This window comes from Schistocerca gregaria, chromosome 7 (genome assembly GCF_023897955.1).
Source record: "Schistocerca gregaria isolate iqSchGreg1 chromosome 7, iqSchGreg1.2, whole genome shotgun sequence".
Classification (NCBI taxonomy): Eukaryota; Metazoa; Arthropoda; class Insecta; order Orthoptera; family Acrididae; genus Schistocerca; species Schistocerca gregaria.
The window spans coordinates 298,337,314-298,361,302 of NC_064926.1; positions in this window are offsets into that span (position 1 = coordinate 298,337,314).

The following is a 23,989-nucleotide window of genomic DNA, read 5'->3' on the forward strand; positions in this document are numbered from 1 at the left end:
TAAAGATAAGTTTAAAAGGACCCTCAAAGACTTACACTAGTCGCCAACTCCTACTCCACTGACGAATTTTTTAATAGAAACAAATGATGTATTGCACATATTCATACTATTCGTATCGTTATTTAAGCTTTTTTTTAAAAAAAAAATTGACCTGTTCCACATCCACAAGGATCTCCTCTTCACGGATCTATGGAACGAAAAAATAATCTAAATCTACGCCTGTGGCACCTTGTGTATCTGTGACCGCATGCGCTGTGGTGCGGTCCACGGGTGTAGAAGAACGGAGCAGGTGCTGGAGCGTCAGTCACCTCGGCTCACTCAGAAGGCGGCTGGACGGTATTCAGCCGAAATATTAGAATAAGAAGTCGAATTTATGTGTCTACATGCCAGAAATTTTACGGATGATCGACAGGATGGCTGGCACACCGGACCTTGACACTAATCCGCCGGGCGGATTCGTGATGGAGATCGGAACACCTTCCCGCTCGGGAAGCAGCGCGTTAGACCACATTCTTTTGCATGAGAAGTAACACGACGACTCGGGATGCCTGTGATGTACCTCTGTGCCGTTAAGAGTTCTCTCAATCACTACCAACCATGGACCTCCCAGATAGTCTATCCAGGAGGGCCATGGTTGATAATGATTGATAGAACTCTTAACGGCACAGAGGTACATCACAGGCATCCCGAGTCGTCGTGTTACTTCTCATTCTAAGAATGTGGTGTCATTTTTCAACAAGACAATGCTCGCCCGCATATGGCACGTGTGTCTATAAACATACTGTGTTATACTGGGGTACACCCGTGGCCGGCGAATTCCCAGAATCTATCCCTGGTAGAATGTTTGGGGAACAATCTCTCTCGTCTATCCCGTCCGGCTGCCAGTATCCAGGATATCACGGAACAGTTACAACAGCTGGCTCCAGAGACAATACACCTGCCTTAAGTCCCCATTCCCAACCGAATCAAGGCATGTGTCCAGGCCAGGCTGGTCGCAGCATTATATTGATAAGTAAACTCATACTGCAAATTTCTGTGTAAGTATGAATCGATTCAGTAATCACTGCTATAACATCACATATCTTCTTAGTCCGTGGAGTTTCATGTCGTTTCCTCTTCTCCTTCCAGGTGCTTGCAGCACAATTCACCTACATAGAGCCTAGAGTAGTTTCCACTGATGTTCCAGTACTACTAACGTCCAAGGGAGTCATTTACCTGCCCTAATAACATACTGCAAAGAGTTCAGTGCATGCAAGAAGACTAATATGCCAGAGAGAGAGAGAGAGAAATATCTGTATCTTTGTGGTAACGGTCGAGGTGATACAGGTGGACATTTGCGGTGACTTCGTACCACATAGCTGAAAACTTCATCTTACGCCGACAGCACGTCTTGGTCTTGCACCCTGGGTGAAGACTGTGTTGGCTGCACGTGAGTGACAGTATCATCTTCTGTTCAAAGTAAGGAACAGGCAAACTGTAATATGACATTAGGCAGCAAGCAATCAGAGCAGAGCTAACCTCAGAGTCGTGTAGCACCAACCGTTGTTCAGAGAATAAGTTGCCAAACAATGAGTGGCTGCGTTATGTTATACATATAATAACTTATGAATCTATAGTTCAGCCAATTTTATTTACTAATGTTTTGGTTTGGTGATTTGGGTACTGTTTTTCATCATTTAATTTAGGTCACTCGAAAACAGGTAGTGGTAAAAGTTACTGTGCGTAATCTACTATGCTTCAGAAGCGTCTAAAGAATTTCATTGCAAATCTCTCGGCTTTGTTATTGAATGTGTTATGTTGTGAATAAAAATTTTAAATTCCTCATAAAGTTTGTGGCCCCCGTATAATTTGTAAAGTAGGAGTAGCGTTCAATAAGTAACGCGACATATTTTTAGGCCAATTTTCATTGAAAAACCGAAGCGAAATTTGTGGTGGGACATCGTCGAATATGTCCGATTAAGTTCCTATAGTTTCATGAAATTCCGATAGGTGACGGAGCCGTCTGTAAGGGAGATGCGTTTCAAGCAGAGGACTGTCATTTAATTTCTTGTTACGGAAAACCAGCGTTTCGTAGATATTCATGGGCGCTTTCAGAATGACTGCAGAGGTCTGGCAGTGAACACAGACACGGTGAGCCGTTGGGTGAGCTCGCGCGAATCTGTCCGATCTTCCGTGTGCCAGCCGACCGCACACAGTTGTGACTCCTGAAATGCTGAAGATACGACTTCAATACGTCGCAAAAAAAATTCAAACTAATTTCTTCTTCTCCATCACAGCACAAGGCGTCAAACAAGTCAGTGCACCAGAGAGGAGCTCACTTAATTTCACTGAACTGTTCTTCCTCATTAACCCTACAGCCCGGATCTCGCAGCTTTCTACTTCTATCTGTTTATCCTACTGAAGGAGGCACTCCACAGGAAGCTGTACGTGGATGACGGAGAGGCTATCGATGTAGCGCGACGTTGGCGCTGACGTTGTCCAGTACTAGGTGCATTCAAGTTCTAAGGCCTCCGATTTTTTTCTCCAGACTGGAAAGAGATAGAAACATGCGCATTGTTTGAAAATGAGGCCGCGTTCATTGTCAATACGTCCCAGAGATGGCAGCACCGTACGGCAGATGGAATTTTACCGCCAGCGGCGAGGATGAGAACTGTTTTAAATACTTAAAATGGCGACGTTTTGCTTACAGCGTGCAATCATTCGTTTTCTGAATTTTCGTGGTGTGAAACCAACTGAAATTCATCGACAGTTGAAGGAGACATGTGGTGATGGAGTTATGAATGTGTCGAAAGTCCGTTCGTGGGTGCGACAGTTTAATGAAGGCAGAACATCGTGTGACAACAAACCGAAACAACCTCGGGCTCGCACAAGCCGGTCTGACGACATGATCGAGAAAGTTGAGAGAATTGTTTTGGGGGATCGCCGAATGACTGTTGAACAGATCGCCTCCAGAGTTGGCATTTCTGTGGGTTCTGTGCACACAATCGTGCATAACGACCTGAAAATGCGAAAAGTGTCACCCAGGTGGATGCCACGAATGCTGACGGACGACCACATGGCTGCCCATGTGGCATGTTGCCAAGCAATGTTGACGCGCAACGACAGCATGAATGGGACTTTCTTTTCGTCGGTTGTGACAATGGATGAGACGTGGATGCCATTTTTTCAATCCAGAAACAAAGCGCCAGTCAGCTCAATGGACCACCAAAAAAATTTCGGGTAACCGCCAGTGCTGAAAAAATGAAGGTGTCCATGTTCTGGGACAGCGAGAGCGTAATCCTTACCCATTGCGTTCCAAAGGGCACTATGGTAACAGGTGCATCCTACGAAAATGTTTTGAAGAACTAATTCCTTCCTGCACTGCAACAAAAACGTCCGGGAAGAGCTGCGCGTGTTCTGTTTCACCAAGACAACGCACCCGCACATTGAGCTAACGTTACGCAACAGTTTCTTCGTGATAACTTTGAAGTGATTCCTCATGCTCCCTACTCACTTGACCTGGCTCCTAGTGACTTTTTGCTTTTTCCAACAATGAAAGACACTCTCCGTGGCCGCACATTCACCAGCCGTGCTGCTATTGCCTCAACGATTTTCCAGTGGTCAAAAAAGACTCCTAAAGGAACCTTCGCCGCTGCCATGGAATCATGGCGTCAGAGTTGTGAAAAAATGTGTACGTCTGCAAGGTAATTACGTCGAGAAGTAACGCCAATTTCATCGATTTCGGGTGAGTAGTTAATTATAAAAAAAATCAGAGGCCTTAGAACTTCAATGCACCTCGTTGAGTGGTACCGTGTGGGCATACCGGCCCTCCCAGCAAGACAGCGTGAGTCCGCCGTATTGAACGAAGATTATGTTGAGAAATAGGGTGTTGTAGCCCAAACACTGTGATATAACATTGTGTTCTGGAAGCCTAAATAAAACCAATTGACATTTTGAAAAAAAATGTTGCATTACTTATCGAACGGCCCTCGTAATATTATATTATAATATATCTTGTGAAACACACGTACTACGTCGTTAATGTCAGTAGCTATGGCAGATTTATCGGTATTGTCGAAATGCATTCATTTGTGTGGCACACGATTTCATAATTTATTAATGATGGAAAAAAGCAGCTCTTACATCCTATGCTTTCATTACATTAGCCGTCCTCTGTGAAACGGCACCAAAGTAGGGGCTGCACATTTTCTTCGTGTTTGTCTGATTGTTGTTCTTATTTTTGTTTCTCTGTATTCCTTTATGAACATTCATAGTCATTTTGTCAACGAATGCAGATTGAACCACCGTTTGGAGCTGCTTTTTTTGTGTTCTCCAGTTTTAGTTTCAAGTATTTTATTGCTCAGTAAAATTATGTGTACTCCGTGTAAAATGGACTTATATGTTACCAAACTATGTACATGGGATGGGTATGGTGGCAGAAAGAAGCTTGGATATTCATATCTGCAATAATAGTGTTTTTGTAAATGTTAAAAATATGTTGACTGTGCTTTCTGGTGTTGGTGAGGTGAAGAAAGTTTATTGAGTTCTGGTACTGATATTCACATTCTTCTTGTGTATGCTGCTGGATTTTAGAACTGGTGCCTCAATTTCTTGATTGTTTTCCCTATTCACTATTAATAAAGAGTCATCTACAAATCATTTTCTGAACTCAGTGTCTTGTAAACATGCCATGTTAAAGTTAAATAACTTCTGCTCAAGATTGTTTAGGAAGATCACATCTATAGTGGCAGAATGCTGAAGCCCAATCTTCTTTAAGTGAACCTTGAACTAAACCTCAAATTTGTATATTGGATCTTTTTTTATCTGTGAAATGTTACTGAAAGGTTGCTTAATATAAGTTTGTTCACGCTAAGTTATCGCAGTATTGCATTCATCTGGGTGATCTTTTCCTTACGTTCTGTTACTTTGTTGGTTATTGATTTACTTGAATGAAATGATACATGGGGACTGTTGTTTTCTGGGAAAAAATAATTACTGGTGAAAATACTTGGCGGTATGAATATGAATCTATCACAAAACGTCAAAGTGCAGAAATTCTCAGAAGAGGTTGAAAGAGTTCTGTATCAGCCCAGTTTCATGTAACATTTCTCAGAAATATTCTAACTATGTTCACTTAAACAAGGATTTTGATATGACAAAACGTGAGCACGGAGAAAGATTTTCTGGGAAACCATTGTAAAGTAACTCCATTAAACTACATTTCACATCAGCAGGGCCAATATTTTACCATATTTCCCTTAAATAATTAGCTCTATAACGTGCGGATGAATGGGTAATTGTGCATTCACTTGTAGCTAGAGAACGGGATAGTTTGGCTTAGTTCTTAAATGTGAAGGCTTCCTAATTTTCAGCTGAATTTTATTTTTCTAATCTGTCTTGTGGCCTGGGTTGGCTACGGTCATCGTGTTTCCCGCTCTTTTCAAATAGTACGCCCTGCGATTGGCCAATTTAGACACAACATGGGAAACTGTGAAATGTTCCATTGGTTTTTCAGTTCGAATTTTGTCCGATAGACTTAGGTGAGCAGCAGACACTGAGTTTTTGAAAGGTTTTCTGGCTCGCGCTCGTTTGCGGGAGTCTGGAGGCTCCAGGGCAATTTCGCGATTCCTCTAAAAACACGCCTTTCAAGCAAGGATTGAGGTAGCTCATTAAAAATTTGAAGAACTCAGTAAAACTGTGGCCATGATGTGCACAAGGCGTGGTCTTATGAGCATTACTAGTGTGAGATGAACTTTAGTAGGTTCAGTTTAGTGCACTGAATTAAGTTAATTCATCTTCCAAGAGTACTAACAGCGGAAGAGCATGTAGTGTAAAATCTTGCTATGTTCAGCTGTCTTTCCTCTTGCAAGGCATGAGTAATTTCCCATGCATCAATTTTTCGCAGAACGGGTTTGATGTGTCGACTTGGTAATAACGTTACCACTCAGAGTTTTGTACCCTGGTTCTTATACATCAAGATTGCAACAAAGCCAGGCAAGACTTCAGTAATTCTGAGAATCAGTGGCGATCATTAAAGTCTCCGCCCTCAACGGTGAACATCGTTTCTGGGCTTTCTTTCCTTCACCAGTAAAGCTATGTTCTATTAACTTTCCCTTTTAATTTTCTTTATTTATTCGATATAAATGTGCTGATATGTGATAAATGTTCACCGCAGCCCCCTCCCCCTCCCAGTCTGTTGAGGGACCATCTCGGTCTCATGAACAGAGAATTTGGGTGAAATCCATTTCCTGCCCGTCGTGTGATTTCCGAATTCCGCTGCACTTTCTAATGTGTTAATGGACCACATTCATTAAAGGACTCACACGTTACTGCTCGGTAATGGTTAATTTATTAGAAAAGAAACAGAGATCCTAAAGCCAAACAAAATAGAGCACCGCAACCACAGGGTCAACGCTTTGACGATATAGCCTCTTTTCAAGCCAATGTGACGCACGAGCTGAATATAAACCACAAGAAGAACTTTTCTGACAGTTTCACATATCTATATGAATGTTGCACTGCACTCTAGACTATCTAGAAAACTTTAAGCACTCAAGACTATCTAAAACACTAGAAGCAATCAAACAACCATCTTCATTTTTCTGTGTGTTTTATTAAGCAGGCTGCCGCTGTGGCCGAGCGCTTCAGTCCGGAAACACGCTACTGATGTGGTCGCAGGTTCGAATCCTGTCTCGGGCATGGATGTGTGTGATGTCCTTAGATAAGTTAAGTTTAATTAGTTCCAAGTCTAGGGGACTGAATGACGTCAGATGTTAAGTCCCATAGTGCTTAGGTCCATTTGAACCTTTTTTTAAATTATTCTTTGTCTAGTGCGTATTGTATAATACCTGTTTTTTTCTTACAGCGTATACCTACGTTGGGAGTTGAAAAGGTAATGCAACACATTTCTTTTTCTGAAAGAAGGGTGGTTTTTTTCGGGATTCCAATACACCATGTAATTTCCTACTCTTTTGGCTACAGAAACCTACTTTTCAACATAATATCGATTCAACGTGACGGCCCTACGCCATCGTGCCGAGGGGGCCTGTATGCCCGTATGGTACCACTCTGCTAGTCGTCGTTTGTGCCAAAGTCGTGCTGCATCAGTAATCTCCCCATCATCCATGCACTGCTTCCAGAGGAGTGCATCTTTCATTGGGTCAAATAGACCGAAGGTGTGAGATCTGGCTCTATAGTGGATGAGGAAGAGCAGGCCAACGAAGCTTCGCGACCTCCTCTCGGTTGTGCGGACTTTTGTTAGGTCTTGTGTTCTCCAGTTGAGCAGAGAAGTATTTGATTGTGATCCATCGATCACCCTGGTGGAGAGTGGCACCACGTTCCAACGATGCAGGAGTCATCCGTGTGCGGCCGGCCGGTACGCGGGAGACCATACAATTTTACGCGACAGAGTCGCGAGGATGAAAGATGCCTCACCCTGGCCGCACTTTCGTCAGCTGAAACTGCCCGAGAAAAAGAGTTATTGCGATACTTATTGAGCGCCCTTCTTATTTTTCTGAAAATTTCTTTACTGTTCCTGAAACCAAATTATTGTTTATCTTACACTGATTATTATTTTATATTCTGATGCGCCTTAATCTTGCCAGAGACTTAAAATGGATTATCTTTTTAAGCTGACTGTACGATAATTATCGCATTTATCTGTCACTGGCACCTTGGTGTCTAATTTAAGTTCGGTGGTATATCTCCCATCTCATGGATTCGACAAAGTAAGTGAAATAATTGTTAGATTACGACTTTCCCATAGGCATTAGAAATTCCTAATAACTGTTGTCGCTTGTGTCTTGCTTGTTCATTCACGATTCTTCCTAAGCTTTGTCAACTTCTGAGTCTCATACTGATGCATGGTAAAACATCTCGCTTTTTCTGATTTCTCAGTATGAGGAAATCCAATCATACTGATGCTAAAGTGCAGAGAAGACGCTCAAGGAACCGTGCAAGGTGCCAGACCCCCCCCCCCCCCCTAGAGAACTCTTCACATGCCGAATAGGTACATGCGGCTTCGCAGACAGCCTTCGGAGACCTCTGGCTTCCCTGTTGCAGACGGAAAGCTCTTGTAACGTCGCAGGCGAACAGGAAATCCGCTCTCTGGAAAGAGCTTCCCGTCTCTTCAGAAGGCGCCCGCGATGCGTGGTTCGCCCCGTCATCGGTGCGGAGGCGAGTAATATTTTAAAGTGGCTCCCACTCTTTGCAGGAACGCTCTCCTCGACGAGGTACCTAAGGCGCTTCCTCCTAAAGTAACGACAGCTCATCAGCTCGTAAATATTTCTGCCGTTTCTGTCCTCGGGAACACTTTCAACTGAATAACCAGCTTTATTTGCTAGTTTCCACTATGTTTGAGATGAATACCGTCACATATCCTGACGTAGTACATGATTAAAGTGTTTGAGAAAGAGACACGTTGAAAATCGCCTGTTCATTGGATAACTTTATTTTACACACTATACTTCTGCTTCTCATGAATCGCTACATCATTTGCGCTGTACTTTGTGTGTTTCTGCTTAATTCAGCATAAACTAATGAAAATAAGCTTTTAAACAACCTCTTTGTATGCCCACTAAGGAATTTTCGAATCTTTTGGTGATGAGTTTGTCTATTAGCCAATGAGAGGCTTTCGAGGTTTGGAAACCACTAGATGTTCCTCGTTTAAATGTACATTCGCCATTCTGTTGGTATATTTCGTTCAGTTCTATATGTGTTAAAAGGTCTGGTTTTCTCTGGTTGGTACGAGCTGCATTGTAGCTGTTACAATGACCAAACAATCGACTGAGATCAGTTCAGTCACGTCCCATGGTGAATATTGAGTGGTTACACCGTTTATGTTATCTAGGAATTCTGTTCTACATTTCTGCACAGTTTAATTCGTGATTGTTCCTCCCGCAGGCTTGCGGCAATATTCTTCCGCAAGGCGAAATAGAACCTCACACTTTGTTCATTTTTGATTAAACTGAAACTGATTAAAGGAATAAAAATCACATCTTCAGCCCGTCATCCTGTAGATTAAAAGTTATCACCCTCTCCTGGAATACTAAAGGCACATTGCAATCTTTAAAGTTGTGTATTGAGAACAAATTCTCTTGATTACACTTTGTGTAATGATTTTTGTATTTAATTTTTGTAGTTATTGTTCTGAGGACCCACGCGGGATTGAAAATCATATGCATTCTGTCGGTAACAATGTAGCTATATATTAATGAGCTTCTTTTCTGAATTATTTGAGTCTGTATCAACACATTTACTTGTCGTTTGTAATTGATGCAGCGGCACTGTGCTACGTCGCCTATTGGAATAGCTTCATGATCACAGCCGTGGCACGTTAATATTCTGACACAGCAGAGGCAACTCACTAAATGAATTTCCAATTGTAAAACTTGAGCCGAGTCGTTAATTTAATATTATTGATTTAAACTGATAACTACGCTCAGTTCGAGAGTGGCAGGATCGTGACGCAAACCCAGAGGAAATACGAACTAATTCCATGCCCCATGGGGTGAAATGGGGAATGAAAGACTTCTTGAAAATATGTCGCTATTAAGTCAATTTTGAAACTGAACAGACGAAAACTGGAATTTGGTTTCCCGGTCAGAAATAAATACCCGTTTTAGAATTTTTTGAAATGTAACCCCTATGGGTGTGAAACAGAGGATGGAATTTTTTTAAAAATAAATCATTATTAAACATTACTAAGGTCCGTTTAATGCCACATTTACGATATTTGGTATTCGAATTCTCGGTTACAAACAAAAAAAAGAACTACTGTTTTAGACATTCCGCTCTTAAGCAATTGATATACGGATGGAAATGTTTTATGAAAATATTTCTTTATCAAAGTATTTTAAAGCTATATTTATGGAAATTTGATTTTGGCTTCTAGATTAGAAATTTTAAAAAAAACGTCTCAGTGTCTTCAGAAATTCACCCACCAAGGGGGTGCAACAGGGGTGAACATTTTTAAGAAAGTATTTCGTTATATTAAAAAAAGTCTATATAAATTTTTATTTCATTTCTGCGTTAAATATGGAGAAATGTATGTAAGGAGATGAAATTTCATAAGGAAATATCACCATAGAACGCGAAAGGCATGATCAACAAGAAACTTTTACTTCAGCTACCTCAATCGCTTAATGGTCGGAAGGAGATTCAAAAAAGACCATGCTTCTGTGGCCTTAAGTAGCACGAAGCGTTTAGAAAGTGCTGCAGTTTGTGAACAATACAAAAATTTGATAAAAAAGTGAAAAAAGAAAGAAAGGAATCTGTGCACACCATACAATTTACGCAAGGGAAGCAGCGGGCACTAAGCAAGTTACAAATAAGTCTGTAAGTTATAGCAAAAAATAAATACATCACAGCATTGGTTGCACAATTTACAACAAATTCATATGACACTGGAGTTTCTCATACAACGGACGACATAGCCTTCAGAATCAAGTGGAGCCTAAGGCCTTCCTGTCACCTACCCTCACAGACAAAATGACATATGCAAGGCTCATGAGAAATCTAAAACAAACATATAAAATAGTTACAGAACGTACAACTAACAGATGGTGCAGCCAATAACGCCGCAGTTTGAAAACCAGAAATCTGCTTTTATGGATTAAAACTTACTCGGCTAATTTTGCCACTATAAAAGAACGACGAGTAATATAACTTAGCAATCAGTAAATGCACCGTATAATCTTTACAAAAGAACAGCAGGCTAAGTGCCGTTAATTTTGAAAGGAAGATAAAACTCTTTAAACAGATCTTAAAATAGTAAAGTTTAACAAATTAAAAACTTATCAGCTTTTGTGCTTGGCTAACAATAATCATCTGTTCCAAACTAACCAGAATTTACAGTCTACCTAGAATCTTTCTGTAAGACTTACTTCAAGACTCAATCATAAAGAAACAGCAAGCGCGGTTATGCCACACTTTTGGCTAGTCCGGCGTAGCACTCTCTCTCTCACTCACTCATTCTCTCTCTCTCTCTCTCTCTCTCTCTCGCTCTCTCTCTCTCTAACTTTTGAAAATGGCAACGGTGAGCGTCCGTAGTTGTCTAGTTTCAGCGCCAGTAGAGCGTCGGTAGCAAGACGGTGCATACATCTTTGCCCGGTTCATAGTTTTCCATTCCTCATTGAGCTACCAGATTTGACAGTTTGAATCCAAGTAAAAAAGGGTATCTTGTGGTATTATTTGTGTATTTTATTTTCTGAGTGGAAGTGTTTGCGTAACTTGAAAAAGGAAAACAGTTGTTGTTGTTGTTGTTGTTGTGGTCTTCAGTCCTGAGACTGGTTTGATGCAGCTCTCCATTCTACTCTATCCTGTGCAAGCTTCTTCAGCTCCCAGTACCTACTGCAGCCTACATCCTTCTGAATCTGCTTAGTGTATTCATCTCTTGGCCTCCCTCTGCGATTTTTACCCTCCACGCTGTCCTCCAATACTAGATTGGTGATCCCTCGATGTCTCACAACATGTCCTACCAACCGATCCCTTCTTCTAGTCAAGTTGTGCCACAAACTTCTCTTCTCCCCAATCCTATTAAATACCTCCTCATCAGTTATGTGATCTACCCATCTAATCTTCAGCATTCTTCCGTAGCACCACATTTCGAAAGCTTCTATTCTCTTCTTGTCCAAACTACTTATCGTCCATGTTTCACTTCCATACCTGGCCACACTCCATACAAATACTTTTAGAAATGACTTCGTGACATTTAAATCTATATTCGATGTTAACAAATTTCTCTTCTTCAGAAATGCTTTCCTTGTCATTGGCAGTCTACATCTTATATCCTCTCTACTTCGAGGATCATCAGTTATTTTGCTCCCCAAATAGCAAAACTCCCTTACTACTTTAAGTGTCTCATTTCCAAATCCAATTCCCTCAGCATCACCCGAATTAATTCGACGACATTCCATTATCCTCGTTTTGCTTTTGTTGATGTTCATCTTATATCCTTCTTTCAAGACGCTATCCATTCCGTTCAACTGCTCTTCCAAGTCCTTTGCTCCCTGTATTTTAAACCTGCCACCTTCAGAATTTGAAAGAGAGTATTCCAGTCAATATTGTCAAACGCTTTCTCTAAGACTACAAATGCTAGAAACGTAGGTTTGCCTTTCCTTAATCTTTCTTCTAAGATAAGTCGTAGGGTCACTATTGCCTCAAGTGTTCCAATGTTTCTACGGTATCCAAATTGATCTTCCCCGAGGTCGGCATCTACTAGTTTTTTCCATTCGTCTGTAGAGAATTCCCGTTAGTATTTTGCAGCTGGGGCTTATTAAATTGATTGTTCGGTAATTTTAACATCTGTCAACAGCTGCTTTCTTTGGGATTGGAATTATTATATTCTTCTTGATGTCTGAGGGTATTTCGTCTGTCTCATACCCCTTGCTCACCAGATGGTAGAGTTTCGTCAGGACTGGCTCTCCCAAGGCCATCAGTAGTTCCAATGGAATGTTGTCTACTTCCGGGGCCTTGTTTCGACTCAGATCTTTCAGCGCTCTGTCAGACTCTTCACGCAGTATCGTATCTCCCATTTCAACTTCATCTACACTCTCTACCATTTCCATAATATTGTCCTAAAGTACATCGCCCTTGTATAGAACCTCTATATACTACTTCCACCTTTCTGCTTTCCCTTCTTTGCTTAGAACTGGGTTCCCATCTGAGCTCTTGATATTCATAGAATTGGTTCTCTTTTCTCCAAAGGTCTCTTTTTTTCCTCTAGGCAGTAGCTATCTTATCCCTGGTGAGATAAGCCTCTACATCCTTACATTTGCCCTCTAGCCATCCTTGCTTAGCCATTTTGCACTTCCTGTCAATCTCATGTTTGAGACGTTTGTATTCCATTTTGCCTGCTTCATTTACTTCATTTTTATATTTTCTCCTATCGTCAATTAAATTTAATATTTCTTCTGTTACCCCAGGAGTTATACTAGCCCTTGTCATTTTACCTACTTGATCCTCTGCTACCTTCACTATTTCATCTCTCAAAGCTACCCATTCTTCTTCTACCGTATTTCTTTCGCCCATTCTTGTCAATCGTTCCCTAATGCTCTCCCTGAAGCTCTCTACAACCCCTGGATCTTTCAGTTTATCCAGGTCCCATCTCCTTAAATTCCCACCTTTTTGCAGTTTCTTCAGTTTTAATCTACAGGTCATAACCAATAGTTTGTGGTCAGAGTCCACATCTGCCCCTGGAAATGTCTTATATTTTAAAACCTGGTTCCTAAATCTCTCTCTTACCATTATACAGTCTATCTGAAACCTGTCAGTATCACCAGGCTTCTTCCATGTATACAGCCTTCTTTTATTATTCTTGTACCAAGTGTTAGCTGTGATTAAGTTGTGATCTGTGCAAAATTCTACCAGGCAGCTTCCTCTTTTATTTCTTAGCCCCAATCCATATTCACCTACTACGTTTCCTTCTCTCCCTTTTCCTACTACCGAATTCCAGTCATCCATTACTATCAAATTTTCGTCTCCCTTCAGTATTTGAATAATTTCTTTGATTTCATCATACATTTCTTCGTCATCTGCAGAGCTAGTTGGCATATAAACTTGTACTATTGTAGTAGTCGTGGCCTTCGTATCTATCTTGGCCACAGTAATTCGTTCAGTATGCTGTTTGTAGTAGCTTACCTGCACTCCTATTTTCATATTAATTATTAAAGCTACTCCTGCATTACCCCTATTTGATTTTGTGTTTTTAACCCTGTAGTCACCTGACCAAAAGTCTTTTTCCTCCTGTCACCGAACTTCACTAATTCCCACTATATCTAACTTTAGCCTATCCATTTCCCTTTTTAAATTTTCTAACCTATCTGCCCGATTAAGGGATCTGACATTCCACGCTCCAATCCGTAGAACGCCATTCTCCTGATAACCACGTCCTCTTGAGTAGTCCCCGCACGGAGATCCGAATGGGAGACTATTTTACCTCCGGAATATTTTACCCAAGAGGACGCTATCATCATTTAACCATACAGTAAAACTGCATGCCCTCGGGAAAAATTACGGCTGTAGTTTCCCCTTGCTTTCAGCCGTTCGCAGTGCCAACACAGCAAAGCCGTTTTGGTGAGTGTTACAAGGCCAGATCAGTCAATCATCCAGACTGTTGCCCCTGCAACTACTGAAAAGGCTGCTGCCCCCTTCAGGAACCACGCGTTTGTCTGGCCTCTCAACAGACACCCCTCCGTTGTGGTTGCACATACGGTACGGCTATCTGTATCGTTGAAGCACGCAAGCCTCCCCACCAACGGCAAGGTCCATTGTTCACGTGGGGAGGCGGAAAACAGTAAGAGATAGAAATTTCCCTATGCAATGAGGGTAGGGTTTTAAGACAACTCGAACAAGAACGACTATGACAGCAGGAAGAATGCGACTGATAAAAGCAACTGAGTTTTGGCGGCAAAGCAGATCCATAATCCAGAGTCTATGAATATTTAAAACATCTCGTAGATAACGCAGGTGAAGTTTGACATCTACATGCACCCTCTTTAGGAAAGTTTTGCGGAAGGTAGACAGGATGAATGGCGATGGTATCGAGATTTGTTGGTTGGTTGATTTTTGGGGTGCGGACCAAAAAGCGAGGTCATCGTACCCATCAGATTATGGAAGGATGGGGAAGGAAGTCGGCCATGCCCTTTCAAAGGAACCATCCCGGAATTTGCATGAAGCGGTTTAGAGAAATCACAGAAAACCTAAATTAGGATGGCCGGACACGGGTTTGAACCCTCCCCCCCCCCCTCCCCCCCCTCCCCCCCCCCCGAATGCGATGATATCAAGAAATGTAATTATATATATTACCGAGAAAAACATCCACTGTAACAAAAGAGTCTCACCAACATATATGTTATTTCTGCTCCAGCTCGTGGCGTTAGTTTAAAACTATCCAGCGCGATTATCTTGAGGGAAAATCCATAATATTCAATTCTTCAAGGAAAATTTAACCAAACGAAACTACTTATCAAAAGACGTTGTCAGACGGAGAGTTAATGAATTCTATGACAATGGTGACCATCCAACATCAGAAAAACTGAGAAACAAGTTAACTGAAAAAAGAAATTTTACTTGATGTGCTAGATCTGTGAGACGCATATTAAGCGATATGGGACTTAAATGAAAGCTTCATAATGATGACAGACAATATTAACTTGAACGCAATTACATGGTGGCCTCCAGATTCAAATTTTTGCAGTTGACGAATTCGCGGCATCCTTCTGGTAACATGGACATGCATTCTATGTGGATGAAACTTGGCTCATTCAGAACCATTCACTAAAGTACATCTGTCAGAATTCGAGCCAAACTGGGAGACTTAAGGTACGTGCTGGGAATGGGGCCTGGCTGATTGTTGCGTGTGTGGGGTCCGTGAATACTGGTTTCCAGAAAATAAGTAAATTAATTTACAGACGTAGCAAAACAAACAAGTCAGAAAATTACCACCTGGAAATGATTACAGCTTTGTTTGATCAGTTATGCATTTTCGTTAGCGTGCTAATTTGCCTGAAAATCTAGTAATTCCGGTATTTTTTCCCCTGATATGCGTTTTCGTCGGTGATTTCTGTACATCCGCACTTCATGTAAACATATAACATTTATTATTTTCGATGGTAATTTTACACACTGCAGAGTACAATTGAAAGGAAAGGCTTTCAAAAAGTTTTTAAATTCAAATAATGTACAAATATGAACAAACTGCTCCCATTTTGATTTTACTGACAAAGTCTAAATCAAAATTTCATTACATAATGCTATTATATTGATTTTGCCCTAAGCAGAAAGTATTACATCGAGCAATAGACGTGAATGTGACTTTCAAGCGCTTGTGACTCACGGTCTAGTATCAGCGCACTGACAGATGTCCATCAATACGCCTGACCAGAGCTGTATTAGATGCAGTGATTGGCAGCTCCGTCTGATCAACCCTATCTCACAGTAACATCTCCATTAACGCACAATATGTGCCAACCGTACACTACGGTTAATACCACCGGTTCCCTCCTGGATGCACTGCCTCGACCATCAGACAACCACGTGTCCAACAGACAGAGCGACGCCGCACAGACCGCAGTAGCTCTTGCGCTGAACAGCGACAACAACAACTGGCGAGCCAGGGAAGGCGCTGCCAGCCAAACCCCCTCGTAGACAAAACACACAAAAGAGACATTCAGAAACTCCAACTCCCCATACAGCCGGGCCTCGTGCCACGCTTTATCCCCACGCAAGCCACTCGGCCGCCTGATACCATCATCGTTGCACAGCTGATGGCACATTTCGAACTTGAGTGGAAGTTCTCCGAAAGGACCATTAACCCATCCAAAAGGCCACAATTAGACCCCTTTCAAACTCTGTTGCCTGTAGGAAACACGAGTGCGTCAACGTGGCGCGGCTGCCTCCTGCTTCACACGTCTGTGCCACGCTGAGCCTTCCGCCTGAGAGCATTTCCTATCGGGGATAGTGCCAAATAACAGCTATTCCACTACGCTATCTGTTGGCGGTCAACGCTTGAACCACTATCAATGCGTGGCGTATGCCGTCTTCGGATCAAAATCGAAGTCGTTTCTCTTGGTGTTCTAATTTTTTTTTTTTTTTTGTGGCGTTGTATTAGTCCTCACCGTAAAAGAGCTAACTGGTGACGTAAGTGCGCTGTAGATGGTGCAGATGGTGCAGGCCGTAATGTCAGCCTCCATCGCTGACTTAAATGGAGACAGCATAGCCATGTGAATTTAGCCCAAGAAAAGTGGTGAATATGGAGACTTGGCAGAATGGTTTTGACGTTCTCATGGCGGTACCTTGAATGAACATGCAATATGTGTTGGTGTGCAAAGAAAGCTCAAAACTTGGGCCCTATTACAATATGATGCACACCACATTTGTTCTAATGTGCACATTCGTAGGGCTCCAGGAGTCCGAACGAGGATGCGAAGTTGTAAGAAATTCGCATTCGGGAGGACGCTGGTTAAAATCGGGATCGGCCATCAGTGCTCAGATTTAGCGTGATTTCTTAAATCGCTTAAGGCCAGGATGGTTCCGAAATGGTTACGGCCAATTTTCTTTCCCATGCCCTGTCGTCGTACAAAATCTCCTCGGTTTCCAGTCTCGAGCATTGAAAGATAGGCACCATATTTTTTGTCAGAGATCACTGTCTGCCAGCAGCTATGTCTGCTTCCTTCATCGTGGTGATCAAGCTTGTCACTGGTCGGGTGATACTGCGTGGCATTCTAAAATCTATTGGCGGTGACCTCATCTGAAGGGCAGAATTCGCAAGTACACATACACCTTAACAGCAGTGTTCAGAATGCCTGGCTCTCCTCCCGCTCACCATTCGAGACGGTGAGAGAACAGAGACCACTCCAATCATCACCTACCTCTTAACAGTTATCACTCTTGGTGCTATTTCTTTGGCGCCGTTCCATCTAAGACGCTCGTATCCGGGTATCACTCACATCATAATCACCGCCTATGTTAAAAGTTTTACTGCACATTCGAATTTCTATAGCTTTACTTGTTGCACAATACCAGTATATCCATGGATGGGAGAGGACCTTCATTTTCTTAAAAGTTGATCTTGTGCCCTTCCGGAATGTCGTGTTATCAGCAACGTCATATGCTTCGTCTCAAATGACGTCGCCGTCGACGGCACGGTGAACCGCAATCCTCGTTCCTCGTGCAGCTTTTTCCAGTGCATCCACGGGGCAGCATCACACCAACCGACAACTGAAAATCCTACCAGTGTTATTCGGAACGGAGGGTAGAGTTAGAGGGCTGGAGGAGGGCAAGGTGTAATGAATTCGGCACATGTGCCTGGTACAGGTAAAGAAATAATGAGTAGCGAATAAGTAGATAGGCATGGAACGTCGACATTAACGGCACTAAAGTCTGGAACCGCGCTACTGCTACGGTCGCAGGTTCGAATCCTGCCTCGGGCATGGATGTGTATGATGTCCTTAAGTTAGTTAGGTTTAATTAGTTCTAAATTCTAGGGCACTGATGACCTTTGAAGTTATGTCCCATAGTGCTGAGAGACACTTGAACCATTTTAAAATAGTAAAATTATATAATTAAGATTCAATCTTACAAAATTTGTTCACTGCTACTACAGCTGACATGAAAATATCTTGGAAGATATGGGAACAATAATGAAGCATATCTAAGTCACAGTAACAAACTGACTAACTGGCAAGCATGAAGAAACTGTCAGTGAGCTGAGTGGCTGGAGCACCACAAATGTGTGATTCCATTCTGAGTGCAGTCATCATCCCTCAAAGTGCAGTGTTGAGTCAGTGCTGCAGGATCGTAATAGCCTCATCGTGCTTCTGCCCACTTTTACTGCTACTTTTGTCAAATTGTTCGTGATATTACAACAGCTGACGAAACTGGAGGTGGGATCAAACACAATTTCGGAACACCCATTGCAATGGAAGTGTACAGTTCACAGCTAGCTGTCGAACATTTCTTATTCTAATCCAGTTGCGTATTCCTTGATGAAGACACAGTTCCCAATTATACATATTAGTATGATAAACGTTCCTTTCCAAATAAAGTTCTTGAGGTGTATTATCATTGTATTATCATGTTATCAGCTCCGATATTCCTAAAGTCTTTACCATTTCTTTTATTTCGTTATCTACTGTTAAAAATACAAAATGTTCTAATGATCGTACGCTTCAAATTTAGAACTGTCTCTAAATGTGCGAACATATTACATTGTTTCAGAAAAGAGGAAAATATGCAGCGTTAAAAACGGAAAGAAAGGGCAAAAATTTTTCATACGTCCTTTCCCTAAAATATTTGTAATGTTAAACACTCCATTTCAAGAGGCTAACAATGTTCTTCATGAGTATTACATAATTCGCAGACGTTCACAATGCATGACCAACAAGAAAAAAAAAACATAAATAACATGGAAAACAAGCTGAAACGAGAATTGTTGAATAGGGCAGAATCGGTTCAAATGGAAGCTAGTAGCTTTCGGGACAGTTATTTTTCTTTTCCTCTATCAGTATTCTGACTGATTCAGCTTCTCCATCAATTCCTCCCGTGCGGCAACCTCCTTAGATCAGAGTAGCATTTTCACCATATGTTCTCAATTACTTAATGGCTATATTGCAGTCTCTATCTTCCCCTGTAATTTTTACTGTCTACGCTAGTTCTAGTATCACAGAGGTATATCTAAACACGTGATCTGTCATCTTGTTCCTTTCTTCATATCAAATTCTGGGAGAACCACTCTTTTCTTATTAGCCCACCTAATTTTCAACATCCTTTTACAGCACCACATGTCAAAGGCCTCAGTTCTCTTCTTTTCCAGTAGTCTGACAATCCATAACTCACTTCCTCCGAATGCTGTGCGCAAAAAACACATCGTCAGAAATTTCTGCCTCAAATAAATGCCTATGTTTCTTACTAAGCAAACGTCTTTTCCTACAAAATATCTTCTCTGCCTCTGGTAGTCTGCTTCTTATATTTCATTTGCTTCTTGAAGCATGTGCAATTTTGCTTCGAAGCTAGAAAAATTCATTAACTTGTCTTTTACAGGGTCGTCAGTTCTGATAACTGCCACCCCTCATTACTTTCGTCTTTCTTCGATTTACTCTCAGTCAGTAGGGTATTGGCATTATCTTCATCACACCACTGAAAAGGTTCTGTAGCTTTTCCTCACTCTCACTGACTACAACAGTGTCATCCGAATTGGCGGTCCAATCGTAACCAACGAAGGGTAACATTCTACGGGTCGGGGCGTATAATGTTAGAAGTTCAAACGTAGTACGGAAATGAAGAAATATGTAAAAGGAAATGCAAAGGCTCAGTCAAAACGTGTTTGGGGTCAGTGAAGAGAACTGAAGATAAGAATTCGTGATATATCAGAGAATATCACTTGCCGGAAATTATGTAGTGGTACTAGGATTCGTTGTGAGTTGGAAATCAGGACAGAGGGCTAGAGTTAGTGACAACAGTTCACTGTTAAGTTTATTCCGTAAATATCGACCGTAAATAAAAAATCTGCACGAATAATTCTGTATAGATGTCGACATTGCAAGCAGAAAATTGACAGATAGACGAAGTATATGAGGACGCTGAACGTGTAATTCAGTACGTACAGGAGATAATCAAAAAATCATGGGGGACTGGAACAAAGTAGTAGGGGAAACAACGGAAGGGACGAGTATGGGCTTGGCAGTCAGCATGAGAGAGGAGAAAGATTGACAGAACTCTGCAACAAATATCACCTCGTAACAGGGAGTACTCTGTTCGAAAATCTCAAGGAAGTATATCGTAAAAGGCCAGGTATGACGGGAAGTTTCCAGCTCAATTACACCTTGATAATAGATTCTAAAATTAGAAGTGTGATTGTAAAGCGTTCTTAGGAGCAGATCCGAATCGCAAATTAATACTGATAAAAGTAGACTGATGTTCAAGAGAATCACTCAGTAAATCAGATATGATCAGATGCGTCTGAAGTTCACTGAGGGAGCTGGAAGTACAAACGTAGGAATATGTAAATTAACTGTCGAGAAACATTGGGTAACAGAAGTGGTACTTCAACTGAACAGAGAAAGAAAGCAGTACAGAAATGTTCAAGGAAAAGCACGAATACTAGTCACATATCAATTAAATGAACAGGAAGTGTAGGTAATCCAAAGCGATATGCTTGCAGGTAAGACGTGAGGAAATCGAAAGAGAAGTGGTCATTGGAAGCACTGATTCTGCATACGGAAAAGACGAAAAAACCAACGGTGATATTAAAAGAGGGGCTGTAATTATTATGCGCACAATGGGATTCCAGTGCGTAACGCAGAGGAGAGAGAGAATATAACGAGGAAGAGTACAGTGAAGGCATTCACGAGGGGGATGAACTATTTGATGATGCAATAGAAAAAGAAATGGTAGTCGATATGGAAGTGACATCTGATCTATCAATAGTGTTAGAGTTTATCAGAGCTTTCGAAGACTTTCAATTAAGCAAGGAAGAAGGGATACACAACATCCGTTTTCAGTTTCTAAAATCAGTAGAGGAAGTAGTAAATAGCGCAGGATGTTCGTTAGTCAAGGAAAAATAGTAGTAAGGAACAAGGAAAATTGTATAATGTGTAATACGTGTAAGAACTAAGGGCGAATTATAAGAATGAAAGACTAAGAAGACGTGTTCGGTGTGACAGCTGCAGTCTTTCACCTCTGCTCAATCTATAGAGCGAAGAAGCAATAACACAAATAAAAAAGAGGTGCCAGAATGGAAGTAAAATTCTGGATGAATTGATATCTGTGGTAAGATTGGCTGACGACATTGCCATTCTGGGTTAAATTGAGGAAATGAACAGGCTAATGAGTACAGAAGATGGAGTGAGAGTAAAAGCAAGAAAGATGAAAGTAATGAAAAGTATCAGAAATGAGGTCATTGATGAACTCAAGATCAAAACTGGGTACAAAATTGGGTACCACAAAGTAGTCGAAGTGGAGGAATTCCGTTACTGTGGAAGCGAAAGACACACGACGGAAGAAGCGTGAAGGACATAAGTGGCAGATCAGCACAGGAAAAGGGGCATTACTTGCATAAATAACTCTACTACCATTAAACACAAACTTTAAGACGAGGGAAAGGTTTTTGAGAATGTACGCTTGGAACAGATCATTGTATAGTAATGAAACATGGACTGTGGGAGAACCGGAAAAGAAGAGAAACGAGGAGTTTGAGACGTGATGTTATAGCAACGTATGGAAAATTAGGTGAACTGATAAGCAAAGGAGAAGTTGTTCAAAAAATGGAACTCATGGAAAACACCGACGAGAAGAAGAGCAGGATGGTAGGACAAGTGTTAAGACATCACGCAATTGCTTCCATGGTACTAGAGGGAGTTCTATAGGGTAAACACTTTAGGCTAAGACCGACATTGGAATACATTCTACAAATAATTGTGACACAGGGTACTCTGAGATGAAGAGTTTTCATCAAGAGAAGAACTCAGGTCAAGCAGCATCAAACCGGTCAGAACACTAATGTGTCCAACAATAAATAAGTAATATGAAGTTATACCAGGAACATTTCCTATCCACGATAGTAACTACTTCGCTTTAGCGTTCTGAGCGTCAAACTGATTCCATTCATATGTGACTTATATCACAGTGTTCGTTCACGTTGCTTTCTGAAGAGATCATCTCCAGAGGAATAGATGGCCAACACACAGTCCTGCACGTAGTGATAGCTGGATTCTTCGCTGTACTCCAGTTAGGATTATGCAACCTGCACAGCACAGCTGTTATGCAGGAACTCCCCCCAGCAGGCGACTCTAAAGATTGGATTCCGTACACGGGTAAACACTAAGATTGTCGCTATTTTACTGTACTGTGATTTCCAAATGCTTGTGTAATGGTCTGATAATCGATAGCTGCAAAATGCAGAGCGAGCAGGTGAGCCCCCCCCCCCCCCCCTCTCAACCGAGCTACGTCACTATGAACAACTTCAGGCTTTTCTATAAGGTCATGCCGACCATCCCGCAGCACACCTTTTAAATCAGGGTTGCCCAGAGAATGCTTCTTTTCCCACTGAATATGTCAACACTGTACTGAGTACAAAAACTTAGTAAACAGTATAATCAAGGCACACTTAACTTTCGAAGATGATCTAGAACTTTTAAAGCTAACGTGCAAATTGTAACTAAGTCAATAGAAGTCCTAAAAGAAGTAGCAGAGTAGAGAAGGTTAGAAATGTCGTTTTAAACGACATTATATGTTCATAGATATGAAGGTCCACGAAGACTATGGAAGACTATGCAGGGTGATATTAAAGAGCTATAAAGAAACAGCATTCCGACTATACTGGAACATTTTAAGTGACTGCCTCCACCCCTTTCGGCTCCGTCTATGTGTTATTGTTTAAGTTTGCAGGTGAGTTATTTGTTTTAATTTCGTGAATTTATTTGTATTCAAAATTGACGGAAATCTTGGTGTGTTCTGGTGCAGACCACATGAACTATTATGTTTAAACTGCGATTACGACACTAGGCGATTGTTCCACTGCGCGTACATGGCCTGTTAGTTACTCGTGGGCGCTCTGCAGGATCTGTGGTAAATTGCAAGCTATAGCAGCTTGGAGAGCTTCTGTAAAGTTTGGAAGGTAGGGGACGAGATACTGGCAGAAGTAAAGCTGTGAGCACCGGGCGTGAGTTGTGCTTCGGTAGCTCAGTTGGTATGCCGGCACGGTAGCTCAGCGTGTTCGGTCAGAGGGTTAGCTGCCCTCTGTAATAAAAAAAACTGTTTGAATGGATCCATAACGAACTTCAATGGGCATCAGGTGACGTCCGCCACGAACAATTCAAACGAACAATAACGAACAAAATGCAGTCGGCGTTTAGCCGCGGAGCAGCTCGGACTTGTTTACGTCCCTGCTCCGAAAGTTCGCGGAATAAGCGGTGTCTACACCGTCGTCACTCGCGTGTGTTACTGTCTGAATCGAGCGCAATGGCACACAATTTCCGAAAAACCACGATAAAGTTCACGTTCTGTAACGAGTATGCACGACCGAAGGCTTTCCAAATACGAACGTTTCTTGAGGGACGAAGTGCATCTTAATTACACGGAGATTATTGGAATTCATTTATCAATCGTGAGCAGCACTCTTGACGTAAAGATGATCGACGACGCAGCATGCGATAGGATCACTGACGCCGCCAAACGAGGATTCCAGTTCCGACACTCCGATGGTCATATTGGCGAAGTTTTAGTCGCTCATTCGGCCTGGGTGAGCGTACGATTCGAGTCTTCGAGCTGCCTTTTGAGGTACCAGAATCATTGGTCACTGAATCGCTCCAGCCATATGCAGAGTTATCTGTCATGCGGCCGAACGTTGGACAAGTTTTAGCAAGTATCCAGTGTTCAATGGCGTCCGACTGGTGCATATTGCCCTTACGAAACATGTGCCATCGTACATCAACATCGGCGGCTGTCAAGCTATTGTCATCTATGATGGACAGCCCCGGACATGCTCAGGGTGTGGTGGTGCAGGACATCTTCG